Source organism: Sus scrofa, chromosome 14, assembly GCF_054392235.1.
Source record: "Sus scrofa isolate SSC_HxYL_T2T_F1_AM1 chromosome 14, Sscrofa_HxYL_maternal_Yorkshire_Landrace_v2.0, whole genome shotgun sequence".
Lineage (NCBI taxonomy): Eukaryota > Metazoa > Chordata > Mammalia > Artiodactyla > Suidae > Sus > Sus scrofa.
The window spans coordinates 25,809,202-25,831,904 of NC_139396.1; the positions used below are offsets into that span (position 1 = coordinate 25,809,202).

Genomic DNA, 22,703 nt, shown 5'->3' on the forward strand with positions numbered 1-22,703 from the left:
TGTCCTGAACGCCACTTGGAAACACTTCCCCACATGTCTTGTACTTTCAAGACTGTGGTTAGATGTGTTCCTTCTGCCATTCTCACGTGTCTTCCTGGAGATCTCCCGCTAGCATCCTCAATGTCCAACTCATGGTCACCACCACTATGAAGCCCCCTAGATCCCTTCAGTGGTGCCACAGCACATCTGGTCATCAGTGCTGATGCCACGTCACTAGATGCTGAGCTCCCCAAAGACAGGTGCCATCTCATTCATCGCTCTCCACAACACACCAGGTACATGGTACAAGCTCCCTTGAGACAAATACATCACAGACATCGAAGGAGCATTTTCCTTCCTGGCTAATGGGAAAGCTGCGGGATAATGAGGCCAGCTCTCCTACTGCCCACATCCCCGTGGACCCCAGCAGGTACTTGGGTTGTGGCTCTGTTATAGGACATGATTCCTGAAGACCGTATCACCGATGACAGATGGGTTGCTTTACTAAACCGCCTCACACAAGCCCACCCTCCTTGAGCAGCACTGAGGCCCTGAGGACAGCCACACTGGCTCAGGCCCAGGGCACCCGGCTCACTACCATCTCCAGCGATGGCCTCAGGGCAGGTGTCATCGAGAGAGGCACAAAGACCAATTCTGAGTATCCTTCCAGGTGACCGGGCTTCTGCCTGTGATGCCACCAACAGCCCCAATTCCTGCCTCAGACTGAACACCAGCTCCCCTGCCACCTCCTCACCTGGCTGTACCAGGACAGAGAGGCAGCTCCCAAACAGGATGCTGTGGGCCCCCTGCCCCTTCCTGCTCTCCTCAAGATGGGACGCTCTGGAGATAATTTTATACTTTTTTGGGTTTTTTTGTTTTTTAAGGCTGCACCCGCAACACATGGAAGTTCCCAGGCTAGGGACTGAATCAGAGCTACAGCTGCCTACACCACAGCCTCAGCAACGCTGGATCCGAGCCACATCTGCGACCTACACCACAGCTCACAGCAATGCTGGATCCTTAACCCACTGCGTGAGGCCAGAAATTGAACCCGAAACCTCACAGATCCCAGTCACATTCATTTCTGCTATGCCACAACAGAAACACCTCTGGAAATAATTTGACAGGCAATCATAAAGTTACCCTCAATGGTGGAAGAGGGTCGGATTGGGACATGAAGACTTGAAGAATGACAGGGCAGCAAGGTCTCTGGGTCTTATTTGTATGTCCCCATGGGTGCCGGACTGAGGACTGAAGAGCCCACAGCCCAGAACCACCAGGTACAGTCAAAGAATTCAAAAGAAAGATAAGAGGAGTTTTCGCTGTGGCTCAGAGTTCCCCTTGCGGCTCAGCAGATGGAGAACCCGACAGTCTCTGTGAGGATGCTGGTTTGGTCCCTGCCCTTGCTCATCACGCATTGCCTCGGCTGTGGCTCCAGTTTGACCCCTAGATCATGTCCATATGCTGCAGGTGTGACCATAAAAAGAAAAGAAAGACAAGAAAGACTGCTCTCTCTGGCGAAGGGACTAGGAGGGAGAGGCCAAGTGGGAACCGTCACCCAGCGGCCCAATCTGCCCACAGCGGCTCTACCAGCACAGCCTGGGAAGGCCGATCCATACCCGTCTCACAAGATAAGTTCAGTAACTGCTGTCTTATCCCCAGGAACCCACCCTCCCACCCCACAGAAACACTGGGGTCAACCCCCCTCCCAGCCCACCATGCTGCCTGTGGGCACCCCACACCTCACATGCCTCTCAGATCAGAGCCAGGCCAACTCTGCTGCTTTGGCCTCATGCACCTGCTCACCCCCACCTGCCTCGGCTACCCCTCTGAGCCCTTGGGGCACCCTGCAGCGGCTGCCCTCCCCCGTTCCATTCCAGATCATCAACATTCTTTTTCTTCTGAGTTACACACTCTGGCAGGAACCCCGGGCTGCAGAATTTGAGGGGATACCCCGGAGCATCTTCCTCCCTGAACAAGCACATGTCCCCCACAATAACAGGGCTGCAGGCTCTCAAACAACAGCCTGACACTTACCAGAACACTCAGTGGTCCCTGAGCTTCAGGTCTGCCTCTGAGTCCCTTTCTGTGATCCTACCAGCCAGGTTCTTTCAAGAGGTATCCGTTTGCCCCAGTAATTTGTTCGCTGCCTGGCACCCACTTTCAGTTTACCAGACACCCAAATTCAGACATGGCTGGGGTGTTTCCCCATCCCCGAGAAGATTCTCGCTATCATGCAAATCAGCAGATACCAATTTGATCTGCTGCATAGTTTCCGACTCCACAGACCCAAATAAATCCAAATTTCTCCTGCAGGCCGCCCTAGACTCTGCTAGGCATTTTGCTTAGGTGTGTTTTCTCATATATAACCCAAGCGTTTTCTGAAGCAAAATCGGTCTGACTCTTTACAAAAGGCAACTTCCAAAGTCAATTAACCAGTGGCAACTTGAGGAGCAATCTGGAATCGTCTGGAACAGAGCAGCACTGGCCCCTGATAGCCGGCAGAGGAGAGCTGGTGGGGGGGCTGGTGGGGGCGGGGGGAGCTCCCCAGGAGCCATAAAAGAGATTTGCTCCAGCTCATGAAGTCCAGAGTTGTCAACTTCATTTTGAGTGATATAATTTCAGCTCATTAACTGCTTTGTGCTACATAAGTATCAATAAATACTTCTTTTGTCTTAGCACTGCTGTCTCAATCCCAAGACCCAAGTCCACAGGGGTGTGTTAGATATGTGTGTTCTACCCGGCTCACCACAGGTGGCTAAGACGAGACAGAGCAAGACCACAAAATGTGGGGAGGCTGTTCCTGCCTCTGAATGGTGGTGAGTGGACCACACTGTTGGTGACCTCAGCACTGACACTGATGGACCCCTGTCCAAGGTTCTAGACTCTTTACACATATCATCATGGGCTTATAGGCTTCACAAGCATCACATCATAAACCCTGTGTGACAGAAAATCTCTTTTTTTTTTTTTTTTTTTACCCTACAGCTCTAAAGCTATGGTTCTTAAGGTATGATCCACACACAGCCTGCAACAAAATCACCCCAAGGTGTTTGTTAAAGAAGATTTCTGGGTTCCACTGAGATCTCTCTCAGGATCTCTGGGAATGTGGCCAGGAAGACACATTTTATTTATTTATTTACTTTCAGCTACAATGGAGGCATGTGGAAGTTCTCGGGCCAGAATCAAACCCACGTCACAGCTGTAAGCAGAGCCACAGCAGTTACAACACCGGATCTTTAAACCTCTGAGCCGCCAGGGAACTCCAGAAAGACACATTTTTAATAAGCTCCCTAGATAGTTCTGTGCTGCTTCATACTTTTAGTAAATTTTTATATATGCTCTCCTTCTTACCAGATCATGATGAGATGATAGTGATAGTGGTAATGGTGGTGGTGATGGTGGTGGAGGAGGTGGTGGTGGAAGTGGTGATGATGATGGTGTAGGAGGTGGTGGTGATGGCGGTGGTGGTGATGATGGTGAAGGAGGTGGTGATGACGGTGGAGGAGGTGGTGGTGGAAGTGGTGATGATGGTGGTGTAGGAGGTGGTGGTGATGGCGGTGGTGGTGATGATGGTGAAGGAGGTGGTGGTGATGGTGGTGGTGATGACGGTGGAGAAGGTGGTGATGACGGTGGAGGAGGTGGTGGTGGAAGTGGTGATGATGGTGGTGTAGGAGGTAGTGGTGATGGTGGTGGTAATGATGGTGGAGGAGAAGGTGGTGATGGTGGAGAAGGTGGTGGTGATGATGGTGGTAGAGGAGGTGGTGATGGTGGTGATGATGGAGGAGGTGGTGGTGATGGTGTGGAGGAGGTGGTGGTGATGGTGGTGGAGGAAGTGGTGGTGGAAGTGGTGATGATGGTGGTGTAGGAGGTGGTGGTGATGGCAGTGGTGGTGATGATGGTGAAGGAGGTGGTGGTGGAAGTGGTGGTGATGGTGGTGGTGGTAAAGGTGGTGGTGATGATGGTGGAGGAGAAGATGGTGATGGTGGAGAAGGTGGTGGTGATGATGGTGGTAGAGGAGATGGTGATGATGGTGGTGATGATGGAGGAGAAGGTGGTGATGGTGGTGGTAGAGGTGGTGGTGATGGAAGATACAATAAGATTCCTTTACATTTCTTTGGCTCTTTACCACTTAGGAAGCTCTTTCATTTCCACGATTATTTCATTTAGTTCTTACCAGGACTTGATTGCTGTAATCCCAACTATAGATGAGGAAGGAGTTAAGACTTAGAGGTTAAAAGACTTTCCAAGCTTGGCAATGTGTTTGCTCTGAGCCACTTGGCAAAGACCACAAACTTACATGAATCAATTCACTCGGAGCCCATCCCTTCTCCTGAGATATCACAGCCTTCAAGTTAATTGGCCAGACCTGATTGGGTCTCAGTTCAAGGCCAATCATGTGACTCAAGGACTAACCGTATGACCTTAAGTCATGTTCTACGCAGCCAAGAAGACTCCAACCACCTGAGCCAACTACTACATACCTGATAAAGGCCTGCAAACCTCCTCACCTCTTGTAACCATCAGAAATACCATACAGCAGTCAGAAGATCTGGTGTGAACTTGTGACTGTACCTCTGCTAATTAAATGGGTGTCCCCAGACCAGTCACCTAGCAGAAATCTCATCTCCTGTAAAATGACAGGTCATAACAAGATGAAATGAAAATTATGCTTGCCAAGGTGCTTTGCGATTTGTAAGTGTATGAATATTAGCTCATAGGACTCTTGAGGATCATCACCATCTTTTGGGTGTTGAGTTCAGACTCTCTTCTCCCTGCTACCTCTCCCTGCCCTCCCCTGACCCAGCCACCAGCATGGCTGCCCTGATGCCCACCAACTTAGCGAGGAGGGGTGAGCAGTCATTCAAAGGATGTTTTTCCTCCACTCTTTGTAGCAGTTCAGGAAGGCAAGTCATAGTCATAAATTGTGTACAGAAAGGACGGCGTGTCACCAAAGGGACCATTACCTCCTTAGAAGTCAAGCAACATAGATTAGAATGGAAATTATTTGGGATCTTCATCAGCCAGGCGAAATTGTTCAAGGCTCAGCAATTCACTGAAGTTTGTTACCAGATCATTGATTTTAGTGGTGAGTGTGTGTGTGTGTGAGAATGTGAGTGTGTGAATGTACCTGTGTGTGCTCCATATTTGGTTGAGACTCAAAACAGAAGAGAAAAAGAGACCGCTTCAAATTTAGCAAGCTGAGACTGTCCCAAAGATCTGGGCCTGGGGGCTCCCACCCTAATTTAGTCTAGCAAAGGCCTTTCAGGGCCACAGAAAGCCTCCCATGGTACAGAAGTCTATGGAGAGAGAAGGCTTCTGGGAAATTTCCCCTAGAACAAGAAAAAGGCTAGAGCCAAGGACAGAGCAACCTAGAAACCCAAGGATATCTTTTATTTATGTATTTATTTATTTTTGCTTTTTAGGGCCACAACTGTGGCATATGGAGGTTCCCAGGCGAGGGGTCAAATCAGAGCTGAGGCTGCTGGCCTACACCACAGCCACAGCAACATAGGATCTGAACCATGTCTGCAACCTACACCACAGCTCACGGCAACACCTACCTGATCCTTAACCCACTAAGCGAGGCCAGGGATTGAACCCTCATCCTCATGGATCCTAGTCGGGTTCATTAACTGCTGAGCCACAAAGGGAACTCCCCCCCAGGGATATCTGTAGAGCCAAGGCCTCAGACCCAGTCACCCACCCCCGGTCCTAATAGTGCCTCTGTCCCACCTGGCCTAGGATCCAGCTGCCCCATTGCATCTGCTGGGCTCCTGGAATGGAACAGGAGTGTAAAATTCAGAATAAGAATAAAAGCTGAGCTTTATCAAGCACTTACTACATGCCAGGCTCTGAGGCAACTGCTTTATGTGCATCATTTCATTTGATCCTACAAAAGCCCTCTGACCCAAGTTCCATTATTACCCCCAGATGATAGATGGGCAGACTGAAGCTCACCTGGAGTGACTAGAGAAAGATCACAGAACCCGTACAGAGGCACCCCTGATTCCATCTCGAGTCTTACTCTAGAATCTTGCACATAATTGGATTTTGCCAGTCCAGCCCAACATTCAGGGTCTGGTCCAAGAAAAACATAGAACTACAGGTCAGAGTTTAAAAACTCAGGTCCTAGGGCTAGACTACCTGATTCAACACCCAGTGGTATTATTAGCTCTACTCTACCCTGTGGCCCAGTTTTCCTATTTACAAAATGGGTACCCAAAGATTACCTTCTCTTCATAGAGTTATAAGAGAGGTTCATATGAGAGTTCCTGTCATGGTTCAGCAGGTTAAGAACCCAACCTAGTGTCCCTGAGGATGCAGGTTTGGGCCCCGCTCAGGGGGTTAGGGATCCAGAGCTGCTGTGAGCTGTAGTGTAGGTCGCAGACACAGCTTAGATCCTGCGTTGCTGTGACTGTGGCGCAGGCCGGCAGCTGCAGCTCTGATTCAACCTTTAGCCCAGGAATTTCCATATGCCACAGGTGCAGCCATTAAAAAAAAAAGAGAGGGAGAGAGAGAAAGAAGTCACGTATTTAAAGCCATCTGAGTGCCCCAGAACAGTAAATATTCAATAACTGAGTATTTGAAACAGAGGAATTTAAAGAGGCTAAGCGGAACAACCCAGAGATTAGCAACCACACGAAGCCACTAGCATTCTGGTCTGGTGGGAAAAAGAGGAAGCTGAATTGAAGGGCCCAGGGGCAGTGTGACCTGCAGGCCAGGACTTCTGGTGGACCCACTCACTGGGGACTGGAAACCTGGAGGAGATGCCGCTGGGGTCAGAAACACTGCCCTAGGCAGAGAGGGAGAAACACTGCAGCTTCTTCCTCCTGGCGGCAATCTCCTGCAAGCGTCTCCCAGCCTATGAGGAGCAGGGCAGGGCAGGGCCAGGGGGAGGAATCCAAGGGCAGCAGACTCAGGCTAGGCGCCCCTCTCCAGGATTCAAAGGACCAAATCCACATTTCCCCAGCCTGGCCTCCCCCAACCAGCCTGGCCTCCCTACTCCATGGCTATGCAGGCCTTCCTTCAGCTGCCAAGAGCCCAGCTCCTGCCGACCCCAGAGGCCCTGTGCATGCCCCCACCGAGCCTCCTTCTCCCGCTCTTGGCTCTGCTCATCCTTACTCTTTCTTCAAGCCTCTGAGAGGCTTGCCCCCACCCCCCAATCTAGAACAGGTTCCCTATTGATTTTCATTCCAACACCATCTTCTTTCCCTTCACAGCACTGCTTGCTCTCTACTTCCGCAGGCATCCGGCACAGGGCCTGGGAGATAACAGGTGCCTGCTGCCTATTTGTCGAGTGAGCAAATGAGGATGGAGCCTTCACCTGGTCGGCCAGACAAGCCCTCAGAGGACCAAGTCACGGCTCCAACCTTCCCAAGGTGTCAGGCCCTAGGCTCACAGGTCACCTCCTCCAAATGCCCCAGGAGCCCAGCTCTACCCTGGATCACTCAGCAGGTGCCGCCCCTGCTGCCTTGAGAAAGGTGGCATAAGCCGAGGGCAGGCTCACTCTTTTTTTCATACCTACTTAATGTCTTTATAAGAAAATACGAGGGGGTCAGGATCATTCAGCTTTATACGTTCCTGGGGTCAGGGTAAAGCTTTGGGGGTTCCCGGAGGTGCAGACTAGAGCCCTCCGAGGCTTGTGGGGTCTCCTTTCCCAGGAAGATGGGGAGGGGGGGGGGAGCAGGGAGGGAGAAAGGGCGACTGGCTGGACAGAGAGGAGGAGGATGGGAGAGAAGAGAGTGCACAGGCCCAGGAGGCTGCTGGGAAGTAGGCCACGGGGTCTGGGCTGAGAATGTGTGATTAGTACTGCTAATCATTTCACCAGCTCAAAATAGGTTCTCTCCTCAGGGACTAGCGTCCCAGGGTCAGCCATGGCTTCTTCTGATTAGCCAAGGATGCCGCTCCACTGCGGCAGGACAAAAAACAGCTCGCCATGGCGGGGGGGGGGGGCAACATGGACCCCAAGGGACCCGTGCTTCCCGAGGTCACTCTCAAGCACCCCCAGTGCCCCCAGCCCAGAGCACCTCGAACTCACTGATGGGACACCCCACAGACAAGGCTAGTTCAAGCCCCTCGCAGACAGCAGAGCCCAGCCAGCCGGGAGGTAATTGGCAGGGCCTGGGGCAAGCCCCAGGGGGATAATGATCTGGAGACCATCCTGTCTTCTGGATGTCAGCCTCACTTATCCTCAGGGTGCTGTGGCTCCTGGGGTGCTCGGTGGGAGCTGTCTCACATCCACTCCCAGAGCAGCACCTGTCCTGATTAAAACCACGCAGCCCTCATTCAGACCCCTGTCATCACTTGGCCCGGCCACTGCTCCTGCCAGACCAGACAATCACTTCCCCTTCTCCTGTAAAGACTCTTGTTTAACACGCTTGTTGGGGGGGGGGGGGGGCCTTGGGGACAGAGACCCAGAATTATCGCAGCAGTTAATTGCCTGGGTGCCAACGTGGGGACATGTATGCCTCACAAGCCAGCTTGGGTTCTCCGCTGAAGATCATTAGCAGGAGGCAAGCTTCAATGTCTTCATCCCGCCAGAACACATGGAGGATGACAAGTCAGCAGGGCCTGAACACGACACAGCTTCAAATGTGTCGGCGGCCTCTCGGTGGCCTGGGGGCACACTCCTCCTCTGCCTGCAGCCTTCACCTGGATGGCATGGCTAATTGGCAGCTATGGGAATGCTGCTGAGATGCCATTTCCCAGGACAGGTCCCATTACCAGAAGCCCCAAACTCCCTTTTGCCTTGGTCCTATCCTGCCTGGTCTTGTCGATCCACTTCCAGGCCCATCTCCTCCCCAGGGCCTGTCCTATCCACACTGCACAGGCCCAGTGGTCACGTAAAGGCCAGAAGGTAGGCTGTGCCTGAACCAAAGGGAACGGGGAGCCAGTTCGGCACTGGAGAAACAGCAGGCGATGTCAGATGAGTGCCAGGCAAGGCCCGAGTATCCAAACCCGCCCTGTCATGTAGCCATGAGCTCCAGGCCCCGGGCTTCTCTGAGTAAGGGGGAGGCGCCTCTGACAGGCAGATGGACACGGCGTTCTGCAGGTCGGTGGTCCCAAAGGAGCCATCCACAGGCAGCTCACAAAATTCCAACTGAGCCAGTAAAGGAAGAGCCTGGGCCAAACCCACAGAGACTGAAGGCAGCCACCTAGGAGGCAGTTTGCAGCAATCCCCCCAAGCCAGGCCTGGAGGACAAAAGAGCAGAAGTGAGTCCCCAGCTGGTTCTGCAACTCTAGGTGAAAACACACTCTGAACCTTTAAAGGATGCGGGTGAGGAGACCCACAGGCACTCACAGAACTGATGGGGCAGCAGCCACCACAGCCAGGCCCACCAATCCAGCGGCGGGCAAGGGCCAGGCCTTCCACCCGCTCCCCCTGCAACCCAGGGAGCGCCAAGTGTCAGCCAGCAGGCCTGCCCACCCAGCCTGGGGAGCCAGGAGCTGGATCGACATCAGTCCAGCCCAGCACAGGCACAGGAATGTCCTGGCAGCCCTTCAGGCAGCCTGCCAACCCCTTTGTTCAGGAGGCCGCGGAGGCTGCCTCCTCTCCCACGCCTGCGCGTGGGGCCCTGGACTTCAGTCTTGGCCAGGACAACATGACTTCTGCCCCCTGAGATCATCCTTAGCGAGGCCAGCCAGGCCAGCTGCAGCTGCCCACGACCAGGTGCTGCCACAGAAAGTGGTGAGGTGACCCTCAGCAGACCCAGGGCACGTGGCACAGCCAGGGTGCATAGGCTCGCACGCACCCCACCGGGGAATACAGCTCCCCACTCTGCTGCTGTGGGCCAGGTACATCCTGCCGACCAGTCCTAATTTCTAGCTAGTCCTTCCTCATCATCTGAGGGATTTGGGTTCACACAGGACCTTCCAGAAACCCGTTTCAGAATGCAACATGGCCTCAGTTTGTAGAGAGCAAACTGTATCAGAACATTTGTCCAAAATCACAATAGCGCTCGCTCTTGGAAGCATGAGTGAGGGATTCAGCTCACATCAAACGTGGTGTCAGAGCCTAGGGACTACAACCCAAATAACGGACAGTGAGCCTGGAAAGACAAACCTAAACACTCACAGGTACATTCTTTTTTTTTTTTTTTTTTTCCTTTTTGGTCTTTCTGCCTTTTCTAGGGCCACTTCCCAAGGCATATGGAGGTTCCCAGGCTAGGGGTCTAATCGGAGCTGTAGCCACCTGCCTACACCACAGCCACAGCAACGCGGGATCCGAGCCGCATCTGTGACCCACACCACAGCTCATGGCAACGCCGGATCCTTAACCCACTGAGCAAGGCCAGGGATCAAACCCGCCACCTCATGGTTCCTAGTCGGATTCGTTAACCACTGCGCCACGACGGGAACTCCCCCAGTGACAGGTCTCTGGGAAATTAGAGATGTGAACACGCTCCACAGAAGAAAAGGAAGCAGCGAAGATACTAGGAGACACTGGCCAAAGAGAGCTGGGGGCAAAAGCACCAAGACAGAACAACGGCTCAGGCCTAAAGGGTTTTAGGAGAAGATGACAGCGGATTAATTACTGTCACAGGGAAGTCAGGTGAGGGGTGGGCTGCAAGGGGACACATCAGGGTCCTGGGTGGCTTTTGTCATCAGAAAGGTAGTTGGAAGAGGAAACAGGAAATGGAGTTGGAGGTAAGAGGCTAGGTGATTTTGAAGGAACTTCACTAAGATGGGAAGAGCAAGATCCTGGGAGATGGTGGAAAAAGAGTGTTTTCATTTGATTTGATGTTTTTAAAATTATGCAACAGTGGGTACCTATGACAGACTCCATGTAAGGTACCCATGAGCCCTCCACTAACCTAAGAACCTGAACATCTCTGGGACAACGCAGCACCCCACTGTGCTCTCCCCACCCCTCCAGGGAGAGTTCTCTAAGCTGGGACAGGCTGGACCCTGTTTAAGGCCTACGAGAAAGGAACCAATGAAGTGAGGAAGGGCCTCGGGGGAGTGCGGACTGGAAAGGCTACCAGCACAGGAGAGGTGAGTGGACAGAAACATCATGCCTCCTCTGCGCCTGGAGGAGAGGCGGTGAGGGCTGATGGAGACTTGGATGAGCTGGAAGATGCTAGATGAACCTCATCTTCCAGGGAGAAAGAGGGTTGGAGGAGGAGGAGAGAGGAGGGGAGAGGGAGGAGGGTGCAGGGAGGAGGGGGGAGGGGGAGGGGAAGGTAAGGAGGAGGAAGAGGAAAAGAAGAGATGGGCCGGTATTGAGGTGATGCCCTTGAGGAGGCTGAGCTGATCAGACACATAAAGGCCACTGCCATGCAGAACTGAGGGCCTGCCTGGTGGATCTGTAGTGGCTCTGAGCCCCCCCGCCCCCCAATGTAATCCCCTCCCAGAGCGCTCCGCAAGCCAGGTGAGGATGGCTGGATTGACTTAAGATGCCAAGGTCATCAGGGCAGGTCTAGTCCAACAGGCATCTAGGCTGTTGATCAGAACTGGTGCTGGTTAGAACTGGATTGAACAGATAAGCCCTAGGATCTTGGCTGCCCAGAGGAGAATACGACACCAGGCAGGGGATGGGGGCTAGCCTGGGGGAAGGTGGAAGGATCAAGGGACTCGTAGCTCAGATCAGATGGCACAGTCACGTACTCACGGGAGGCCTCAAAGGAGCGCTGGAAAGTGCTCACGGGGTTTACATCCGGCTTTGACACCCATCAGCTCTGTGGCCTTGGGCACATTTTTTAACATCTCAAAACCCCCATGAACTTATTCATAACAATTCCTCTCTCAGGGGGTTGTCACAAGGCTCAAAGGAAAGAACGGTGCAAGTTCATTGTAAGCTGTGTGCAAACGTCAGCCTTGATGAATCAGTCAGGGAGGTCAGGGAAGTTTTCAGGTTTCAGGCAGGATTAGGATTCGGCAACTCATCCCTTGCTGTCATCTGTGTGGCTGCCTTTCCCTCACTCTGCCCTTGTCCTTCCGGAATCTCATTTGGTTGGTTCCTGACCAATCTCTAAGACCTACTGGAGTCAATTTGAATTCTAATCCAATCCTCCAAGGTGCCCCTCCAGCCTCAGCTGGGTGTCATCTATGAAATTAATGAGCGTGCTCTCTGTTTCATCATGTAGTTCATTGCTGGAAACATTAAATAGCCCAGGGCTCCAGGCTTCAAATTGCTCCAAATGGCCTCTCACACTCTCCAAGTTTTTTTGTTTAGAGACAGACAGTAGAAAGGCAGACTCTCCTGCTCTTAGATTTTAACCAAATCAGTGCCCACCTTCATTCTCACCCAGAGGCACAAAGGGACACCAGACATTTTGCAATAAAAATTAAGGCTGGGAGTTCCCACTGTGGTTCAGCGGGTTAAGAACCTGACATAGTCCCCAGGAAAAGGCAGGTTCGACCTCTGGTCTCACTCAGCTGGTTAAGGATCTGGCGTTGCTGTGGCTGTGGTGTAGGCCAGCAGCTGCAGCTCCAATTCAACCCCTAGCCTGGGAACCTCCATATGTTGTGGGTGTGACCCTAAAGAGGAAAAAAAAAAAAAAATTAAGTCCAGAGTTCCTGCTGTGGCGCAGTGGGTTAAGAATCCACCTGCAGTAGCTCAGGCCACTGCAGAGGTGCAGGTTTGATCCCCAGCCTGCTGCAGTGGGTTAAAGGATCCAGCTTGAAAGCTCGGATTCAGTCCCTGGGCCCAGGAATTTTCCTGTGCCAAGGGTGCAGCCATAAAATAAAAACATTTTTAAAAAGTTGAGGTCCCTACACTTCCCTGAAGAGCCCTGCACTTCTACCCGCTGTGGCATTCTGTAGGAGAACCTGGACCCACAGCCTTGACCCTGACTCCTACCCGGTACCCTTCCTCTAAGAATCTTTGAGTCATCCTTCTTTCCATTCATGGTATTTAGTGTAGAAACAATAATTTACCACTGGCGGAGGATTCTTGGGGCACCAGCTAGAAATATCTTGGAATGCAACCCAGTACTGTAAATCTGACTCACCCTGCTTCGCCTGCAGGCCAGTCCTGGGATCCAGAAGCCAGAGGCTACACATTTCTCCCTCCACACCTGCATGGTGCCACCCTCTCCCCTCCACACCTGCATGGTGCTCGAAGACAGCACCCAGCACTCATTCAACCTTTATTCACTACCAGTGAAATGCCAACCTTGGGCACTGGTGCACAGTCATGAATGAAACAAACATATCTTGTCCTGTGGATCCTACAATGCAGGCTTCCTCCTATTCACTGCCACCCCCAATCCCCTAAAAACCATAGTTCTCTACTCACCACCCCGATTTTAGTTGGCAAATCCTCCACTGACTTCTTCCCCTATGTGCTTAGGAAGCTCCCCTTTCACTGCTGATCTTCTGTTCCAGGACCAGCTCCCAGCTCACCCTTAGTTCTTCCAAACCCTCTTTGTCACCGTCCCTGCCCTTTTCTACCATCACTCCAGGTTGGGCCTAAGCAGGCATCCTTCCCTCTCTTATAGCTCCTCCCCCTCCCACTTGAGCCACCACCAACCCTCCTTCTCTCTTTCCCTTTCTGTCTCCATCCTGCCCACCTCCAGCCAAGGAGTCAGCCAACACTAATTTGCATTTACAAAGCTACAACTCTGTAATTCTCCTCTGTGGCCCTCAAAGAGTCTTGGCCTTGGCTCTTCTATAACTGGGGAGGATGCTGGACATCAGATCGTGGTGCCCTAGTGTCTCACATCTCAAGGCAAGAGAGCTAGGACTTTGCTGGGAGAAGGTGGGAAGGATGCCCCACAGCTCCCTTCATGAGGGAACAGACTCAGTGCCGTTGGGGTCCACTGGCTCGTCAAAGCTGCAACAATGACAACTGCAGCCACACTTGATCTGGTGCTAGTCACCAGGCATCCAGAAATGATTAAGATGCAGCACAGTGCATGAAACTAACATGGAACCAGAGAAACAATGAGAACAAAGGCCGCAGACAAAGTACAGAAGAAAGACATTTTTTTTTTTTCTTGGAGAGATCAGGAATATTTCATAGAGGTGACACACAGAGTCAAAAAAAAAAAAAAAGCAAGTAAAGAAAGTGTAAGCACTGACACTGTTTCTAACTTGGCAATCTGTCAACTCCACAGAGAAATAATTTCTGCCTACCCTACTGAGCACACAGAGCAGCTGAAACACGTGTGTCAACAGGCATCTAAGCACATGCATGTGCACAAGCGCCAGCATCATCAGCCATGGGACAAAGGCTCAGCAGTAGTTTCCTTTTAAGAAGTTACAGAACAGCCGAAGAGGAAGGAGCTTGAAGGGCAAAGGGCAGACCCATCTTCATGGCTCTTCTCTATTGTCCCCACCAACCCAACAGCCCAATGGAGACCTCATCAATCCTTCTTTCTGAGCACCTCCTGCAACTGTGTATTTCTCCCCACTGCTTTGTCACTTCCTAAATCAGATCCTCATCATCTCTCACCACAATTACCAACAGTAGTCTCCTAACTGGTCCCCCTGCCTCCATCCTGATCATCTTCCAAACCACTATCCCCATGCAGCCATGATGTCCTTTCTGATGCACAGATCATGTCCCCCTTCTTCAGCAGCTTCCCACTGCCCTTTGCCCAGTGAAGTTCTGCACGTCTGCCACGCATGGCCCCCACTGATCTTTCCAACATGGGGTTTCACGACCCTCCCCACACACCCAGGCTTGATGCCCCAGGCATGCTGCATTGTTCTCTCCTACCTCCATCTCGCACATGCTCTTAGCTCTTCCTGAAATGCCTCTGTCCTTCCCACCCTCCTACTGCTCTCTGCATGGCTGATCCACAGTTACCCTTGAGGCCTCAGACTAGGTGTTCCATCCCCTTTCCTGGCCCCCATCTGGGGTGGGTACATGCCCTCCCACCCCATCATCACAGGGTAACATGATCACCTGTCTAGTCATCTTGTTCCCATGAGACTCTCCGCTTGGAGAAGGCAGAAATGGTGCTTGTGTTTGAGACTGTCGTATCTGCGACCCTAAATCAGTACTTGTTGAGTTAGAGGTGCTCGATATTTATTGAACAGCTGGATATGCTGACTCCTTAGTAAGGCTCCACCTTCTGCATTGGCTTCCTGACTGAAATGAAGCATTTTGTGGTTTCTCCTGAAAAATAATAGAGTCCAAATCTATCAGAGGTGGAGAGGAACTTGGAAGTCACTAAGTTCAAGTCTCTGGTGTCAACTGAAGGAATTGAGCCCAGAAAGCAGGGACTCCCCTGGGCTAGAAGGAGAAACACCATGATTGTTATGCTAGTATTGTATGTGGTCATTAGGGTGCCTGCCAACATCCCACACAAAGCAGCCCCCAAGAGTCCTGTTACCAGTACAAAGCATTTTCTCATCCTCATCTCATTTCTTATTTTAGCCATACAACGCCTACAAAATTAGTTGAGCGGGTGCTCTCAATGGCCCCATTATACTGATGAAGAGATTGAGGCTCAGAGAGCCCAAGCCACAAGTCCCGGGGAAGAAGGAAGGCTCCTCCGTATCCAGAATCCATGCTATTTCCCTCTCACCACACAGCATCTGGCCCTTTGCCCTTTCCCTACAATAGGACTGGATGCCAGCAAGGAGCGGGATGATGCAGCCAATGCCATGTTGCCATGGCAGCACATACCCAGAATGCTGATAGGGTCACAGCCCACAGACCGCCTCCCCCCCCTCCCCCCCCCGCCCCAGAATGAAAGACCCCAGCTGAACTGACACTGAGTCCAGAGCTATGAGAGTAAATGGAGAGGCAGCAGCTCTCAGACTTGCCAGCATTCAGCCAGGTGCTTGACTTTATTTAAGAAAATTATTTTTCATTCAGTCTCCTGGGCAATGGACTATGTCCTGCCTTTTTAAAGCGAGATTGGCTAGCTGGAGCTGACTTGACACATCCCTCCAGTTTCCCTATGCACACTTAAACATTCTGCCAAAACTAATATCTTTATTCCTAAAACCTTCCATTCACGTAGGGCAAGCAGCGTCTGCCTGAGCTGTACGGAGCGTGCACTTCAGCCTTTATATTACCCAGAGGAATGAGCTGCTATTATGAAATCATTAAATTAATAACTTGGTAATATAGGCAGATATATAAAACAATCTGTTCATAGAACAAAAGAAATTACCACGATCCAAACATTCATAATTTAATTTAACAGCAAATTAAAGTAGCATACATAATTTTAGCCTCAAAATGTCAATAGAATTATGTAAATACAGCACCGAGGCCTATTGCTCTGTGTCTGTATGTGTGTATGTGTGTGTGCAAGTGCGCGTGCACGTGTGTGGTTGTGAGTGTTAAAGGAGGGCGGAGTGCAGGACTGACACTTCCCTCCAGTAAGCCTCTCTTCTTCGCAACAGAGAAGCAACTGACAGAAATAGATGAGGTGCCCAGCTTTTAATTAAGAATTTATTAAACATTCAAAGAGCAGTAAAGGAAAAAAGCTAGCAAGGCGCTCTGCTGGCTGCCAGAATTGGGTGCTGAGCAAAAAGGAAAACTCACAGAGGAGAAGGGTCCAGCAGGGCTGTGCCGAGACTCCTGCAAAAAGAACAAGCATCAGAGCCCAGTAGGCCTGGATCAGGGCATCTCAGTGAGAAGATGGAGCTTAGGAGCAAGGAGATGGGGGGCGTGGCTTCTGGCCAGGGTGAAATTCTTTTGGGGGAATGACCAGAATAGAGGAGCTATTCTCCTGCCCAGCATTTGGCAGGAGCTGCCTTCCACCCCGGGCAGCTCTGAGGTGGGCAAGGAGGCTTGGGATGGAGGCAAACTCACCACACATAGAGTAAGCTGGATGGGCTCTGGCTTATTCCGGTCAACGCCGCAATCCACCTGCTGTGAGCTGTGGTGTAGGTCGCAGACGCAGCTCTGATTCAGCCCCTAGCCTGGGAACCTCTATATGCCGCATGTGTGGCCCTAAAAAGCAAAAAACAAACAAACAAAGAACCTGACATAGTGTCCGTGAAGATGTGGGTTTAATCCCTGGGCCTGCTCACATTTCTTAGGTTCAATCCCCGGCCTCGCTCAGTGGGCTAAGGAGCCGGCATTGCCGTGAGCTGTGGTGTAGGTCATAGATGCAGCTCAGATCTGTCATGGCTGTGGCTGTGGCGTAGGCTGGCAGCTACAGCTCTGATTTGACCCCTAGCCTGAGAACTTTCATATGCCACTGGTGCGTTACTAAAAATATAAAAAATAAAATAGTCTAAACAGGGAATGCAAGGGACAGGGAGAGACGATGAGGACAGTCTTGACAGGACTTCTGAGGTGGGGATGAGTTTGCACAGGCTAACCACTGTTAACAAACAACCACGAAATCTAAGTAGTGTAACACAGTAAAGGTTTACTTCTCACTCACATCACAGTACAAGTATGGGTGAATGGAGAGCCTTGATCCACGCAGTCATTCAGGGACCCAGGTCTCTTCCCCCTGGTGGCCCCCATACAGTCCTCAACGACCACATTCTGCATATGACCAGCTTCTCCAGAGTTCATTTCAGTCGATGTGCCTATATACTCCCACACAAACCAGCTTAGAAACCTCACTGTCCTCCTCTTCACTCTCCTCCCATAAGCCTTGAGGTTCCAACCAGCAAGTCTCTCAAATTCACCCTCCACTTTTCTCTCCACTGCCCCAGTCACTGCTTCCGTTCCAGCTTCACAGAAGCATCGCTCACTGCCTCTCATATTGAGAGTTCCCGCAGCCTCCAAACACGCCCCACACGGCTCACATCTCATCCAACCTTCCTGTCATTGTTTGGTCTTAGCCTAGGTTTCATTGGACCTGCTCTCAGGTAGGCAATGGGGAAACCACATGCATTATCTCATCACAGCCTCTCCAGAGGCAGATGCACTTCTAGTGCCCATTTACAAAAGAGCAAAGTGAGAGTTGGAGAGCTTTGACCATCATGTCAAGGTTATGCAGGCGACAAGTGCCAAAGCCCTGAGTCCTACAGGGCCATCAAACACCAACTAATAATAAAAGCTGGCACCAACACAGGGCTATATTTCTGGCATGGTTCTAAATGCTTTACACCTAACAGTTCCTGTAATATTCACAACAATTCCATAAAAAAAAAAAAAAGATGATGTCCATCTCCACTTTACACTAGACAACTCAAGGTAGAAAGAAGTTAAGTATGCCACTCAAGTTAATCCAGCCGGCAAAGAATGAACAGAGATTCAAGCCCTGGGCAGTCTGATCCTCAAAGTAACTACCACAGACCATCCCACAGGGTGAGGGCACACCCTTCCTCCAAAACTTGCAGAATAAACCTCACTCTCTGCAGCCTGAGAACCAAAGCCCAGCCCCAGCCCTACACCTGGCCACAATCTATGATCTACACACCCTGTGGCTGCCATACCCAATAGTCATGCCCTTCCCACACTTTACATTGTCCCTTCACCCCCACCCCGGGGCGGGGGAGGGTCCTTCAGAATCTCTCCATCCATAAATATCAGGTTAATCTTTACTAGGTTCAACCGCCTGCTATCCAGTCTGGATGCCCACCCCAATATCCAGGACCGCTTTATAATTCATTCAACCAAATGTATCAAATTCTTCGGCCAATCTACATGCCAAGCACTAGAGAGAACACTGATAAAAGGGACAGATTCAGGTTCCATGGTCAAGACAGTGCCAGACAAGTAATCATCATCTGACCGTCTTCCGGGAACCCTTGGATTACCATGAACAATGTCTGCGTTTGTCTTTGTCTCTACAAGGTGGGCTTCCAGAGGGGTCGACACCGTATCTATCAAACTCTGTGTTCCCCTCCACGTACTTTGATCTTGGTAAATAAACTCAGAAAATGTGTTTGACGAATCAATGTTGAATGACTCGATGGACCCCCATGAAATTACAAATCTCATCAGATAAAACCTAGCCCCATAATGAGTCATGAGCTGGCGGAGTAGACTGTCTTCATCTCCGAGGAGGGCCAGCCTCTGCACAGGCTGCTAGCCTGGCTCTCTTTCTGTGAATGCTGTTCATTTGCATCGCAGTCAACGTTTTACCAAATATTTTCACATCCATTTTTCTCATTTGATTCTCCATGGCAGGGAAAGATAATCTTTTGCACTGGCTTGAAATTAATTTTCTATATGTTCATAAGCATGTTTTGATTGCTCATGATTAAGTTGTCAAACTAAAGAAGACTCCAGAATTAAAGGCAATGTCCCCAGAGTCATAAGCGGGAGGGAGAGTGTCTGGGCTCACAGAGACTTGGGACTGAATCCTTATCTAGTCAATGGAGGCACCAACCTCATGGGGCCATATCAGGTTTAAAGGAAATAAGGGTACACACAGAACTTGGTACAGAGTAAACACTTAATAAATATGAAAAAGGCGAAGTGTTCTTTACTAATAATAGCAGTAAGGCAAGAATTAGATTGTTGAACAGATCAGGAAACTGAGGTTCTGAAAAGCTGGGTTTAAGTGACTTTCCCAAATCACTGAGTACGTTCGCCTTAAGTTCCAAAGTGAAGGTCATTTCTAAGCCTTCAGCCTTTCTTGAGAGCATAGCTCCTTCTGGAATCTCGCCCAGCCCTAGCTCAGATCGTAATTCACACTCTAGAGAAATGTTTCACACTTAGAAACCTGCCTCTTCTCCGCTCTGAGTGGTTCATTCAAAAGTTCCAGTTCAATATCCGCATTTGAAAGACATGATGTTTTCCACTGGTTTGAAATTAATTTGCTGTAATTCACACCAGTGTATTTTGATTGCTTTTGATTAAGTTTAACAAACTAAAGAAGTCTGCTGAAATTAAACATCAAAGTAAACAATCCCTTTTCTAAGGCTCCTTGTGCATAATTATCAGCCTTGTCATTCTTGCTAAATATATCTATTATGTGACAGCCCCTATGCCCGGGTAGTTGTAATTAATACAGAATCCCAAAATCAATTCTAGAGAAATCCTCTAAAATCAAGGGAAACTCATTTGCATAACTGCTAAAATATCTGAATGAACTAGTTTGAAACCAACATGAAAAGAAAGGGGCTTTTGCAGGTCAGGGTTTCTTTGCAAAAATAAATAAATAAAACTAGCTGCGTATTTAATATTGGGTTTGTTATAAAGAAAAATAGGTCTTTGGTGGAAAGTATGAATAAACAGGTAAATGGCTCTTTGCAGCAGTCACTTTGCAGAATGCCTCACCAAAATTAATGGCTAATAATTAACCACCCAAGCAACTAATGTGTTGAGAAAAGTTCACAGGCAGCTTTGTAACAGTGCCGAAAATGATGAAAATTAGAGTTAATATGGTTTTATTAAAATGTGGGGAAATTACTTAAATATGTGTATAAGTGGGGGAAAAAAGACCTCTCCCTGCCTCCATGTATTTACTTTCATGCAGGGAAATACAGAATTAAATACCTGCGATGGAGCACACCTGCCCACTGCAAAACTCTCTCTGCTGCTTAGAATCTGAGTGACTCTGGACACAAGATCCATTCTCCTGAAGCCTCATGGAAAAATAAGGAGCACAGGCTAGGTTCCCAGCTCACCAGGGTGGGGGGTGGGCGGGGTGGGGAGCAGGGAACACTCAGCTTATCTTTCTCTGTGGGACCCAGTTCCTCCAACTGCAGCTCTTCTCCATACACACCAATTATTAATGATAATAATAACAAGGAAAAAGAATGTTTATCAAGAGCTTATCAACCCCTGGGCTAAGCACTTTTCTTGCATTACCACTTTTAATCTTCACAACAACCCTCTGAGAAAGTTACTATCAGTATCATCTTTTTTGAAAAGTTTAAACAACTCTTTAATGAGGAAACTAAGTCTCAGAGAAGGCAGCCAGCTAAGAGGCAAAGCTGGCTTCTGAAAGCATGAGCCCGTGTATTTATTTAATGTATTTATTTACTTTTGGAGCCTGTGTATTTAAACATTGCATGATGCCCTGGGGAGGGGATTTCAAACCCGGACCTGCATGGGTGAGCTTCAGGGGCAGTGTAATCTCTGAAAACATTACAAAAATGTTTGTATATGTGCATTTTGCAAAGAAGTATCCAAAACAGTCACCTGATTCTTTTTTTTTTTTTTTTTTTTTTTTTTGGCCACACCTGCAGCAGGATAAAGTTCCTGGGCCAGGGAGCAAACCTGAGCTGCAGGTGGAGGCAACACTGGATCCTTAACCCACTGCACCACAAGGGAACTTTGGCCTGATTCTCAAAAAGAGTCCCCAACCCCCAAAATGTTAAGGTTAGGCATTTTACACTGAACCAGTTCCAAAAGCCTAGACTATTTTTCGGTCCAAGGACAAGGAACATCAGCATTGCCTGGGAGCTTGTGAAAAAATGCAAATCTTGGGCCCCATTTCAGACACACTAAATAAGAATCTGGGTCTTAGCAAGACCCTAGGAGAAGGCTGTACCCCTACCCCAGGTTGCAGGAACAAGGAAGATCTACCTGGATGCAGCAACACACGCAATAAGTGATGACAAACCATCAGCCAAGGGACCATGGAGGGGGATAAAAACATTTCAAAACCAAGGAAAAGCCCAAGCAAAGGTATGAGGGATGCAACCTCAGGGGATGCTCTGGGGAGCCACAAGCACACTAAACTGCTGGCCTGTGCGGGGTGAGGCCTGGGGTTTTAGAGGCATGAGGTGGATAGGATGGTTCAGGCCCTGCTAAGGGCTTGTAACGCACACAGAAGAGAGGAGCGTGGCTGTTTACACAGGAGCCCGAGGTAGTCAGATGCACATTTTAGAAAATCACTCGGGTGCCAGAGAAGAGGCTGGACACAGCCCTGGGAGTTACTAAGAGAAATCGTCCCTGCCTTCCTCTCATCACTTCTCCAGCACTGGGTTCGCTCCCCCTTGGTATCAAACCTACACACACCACCCCCTGCCTCTGCTCCCCAATATATGTGACCTGAGTCCCAATGAACTGGATCCAGATAGCTGATAATTTGGTTGGATGCCTGCTCCCCAAGAACAGGCCTGCGACTGTCTCCCTGGCCACCAATCCCCAGTTCTACAAGAGAACCTGGCACCGAGGAAGTGCTCAGTGAGGATGTGTTGCAGAAAGGAATAATAATGAGGTTGAGTAAGAGTTTCTCCCAGGAGCACTTACCCTTCTGGGGGCCCCTCAGGCATAAATGTGCACAGTGAAGAGGGTCTTCATCCTGGTCCTGCAGGTCTGTCCCCATGCAAAGCACCTAGAAAATGGAACAGAAATTCTGTTGCAGTGGGGAGTTCCTGTTATGGCTCAGGGGAAACGAATCTGACTAGTATCCATGAGGATGCAGGTTCAATCCCTTGCCTCACTCAAGAGATGGAGGATCCTGCATTGCAGTGAGCTGTGGTGTAGGTCACAGACCTGGCTCAGATCTGGTGTTGCTGTGGCTGTGGCATAGGCCCGCAGCTACAGCTCTGATTCGACCCCTAGTCTGGGAACCTCCATATGTTGTGGGTGCCGCCCTAAAAAGCGAAAAAAAAAAAGAGATTCTGTTGCAGTGCACTTGTCTGGTTAACAAGTCCTGTGAACTAAGACTGAAGAAGGGGGCCCTGCCCTACAAAGGGTGTAGCTGGAAGGGCGGGAGCGGGGCAACGAGGGTTCAGGGGCCATTTTCCTTTTACTTTTCCGCCTCTTCCCTGAGTCCCCCCACACTTGTATCCCATAGGATAAGCATTTATTACACGCCTCCCATATGATAGGAAGCAAAGGGCTAAGAAATACAAAAGTTGGTAAGTGGAAGTCCCTCTCCTTGTGGCATAGACACGAAAAAAAGAGAGTAAGTCCCCACCCCCGGAAGATTCTAAGCACAAACACC

The 22,703-nt window shown here is 50.1% G+C and overlaps 1 long non-coding RNA gene across 4 annotated transcripts in view; it reads right to left on the bottom strand.

Annotated features, from left to right (window-relative positions):
• Positions 1–22,703, bottom strand: part of LOC102166756 (uncharacterized) — a 283,514-nt gene that overhangs the window by 260,668 nt on the left and 143 nt on the right. For all 4 annotated transcript variants that reach the window (XR_014826892.1, XR_014826893.1, XR_299385.4 and 1 more), the window contains exon 2: positions 22,004–22,088. This is a non-coding gene — a long non-coding RNA (uncharacterized LOC102166756). The remainder of the gene's footprint in view (positions 1–22,003; positions 22,089–22,703) is intronic.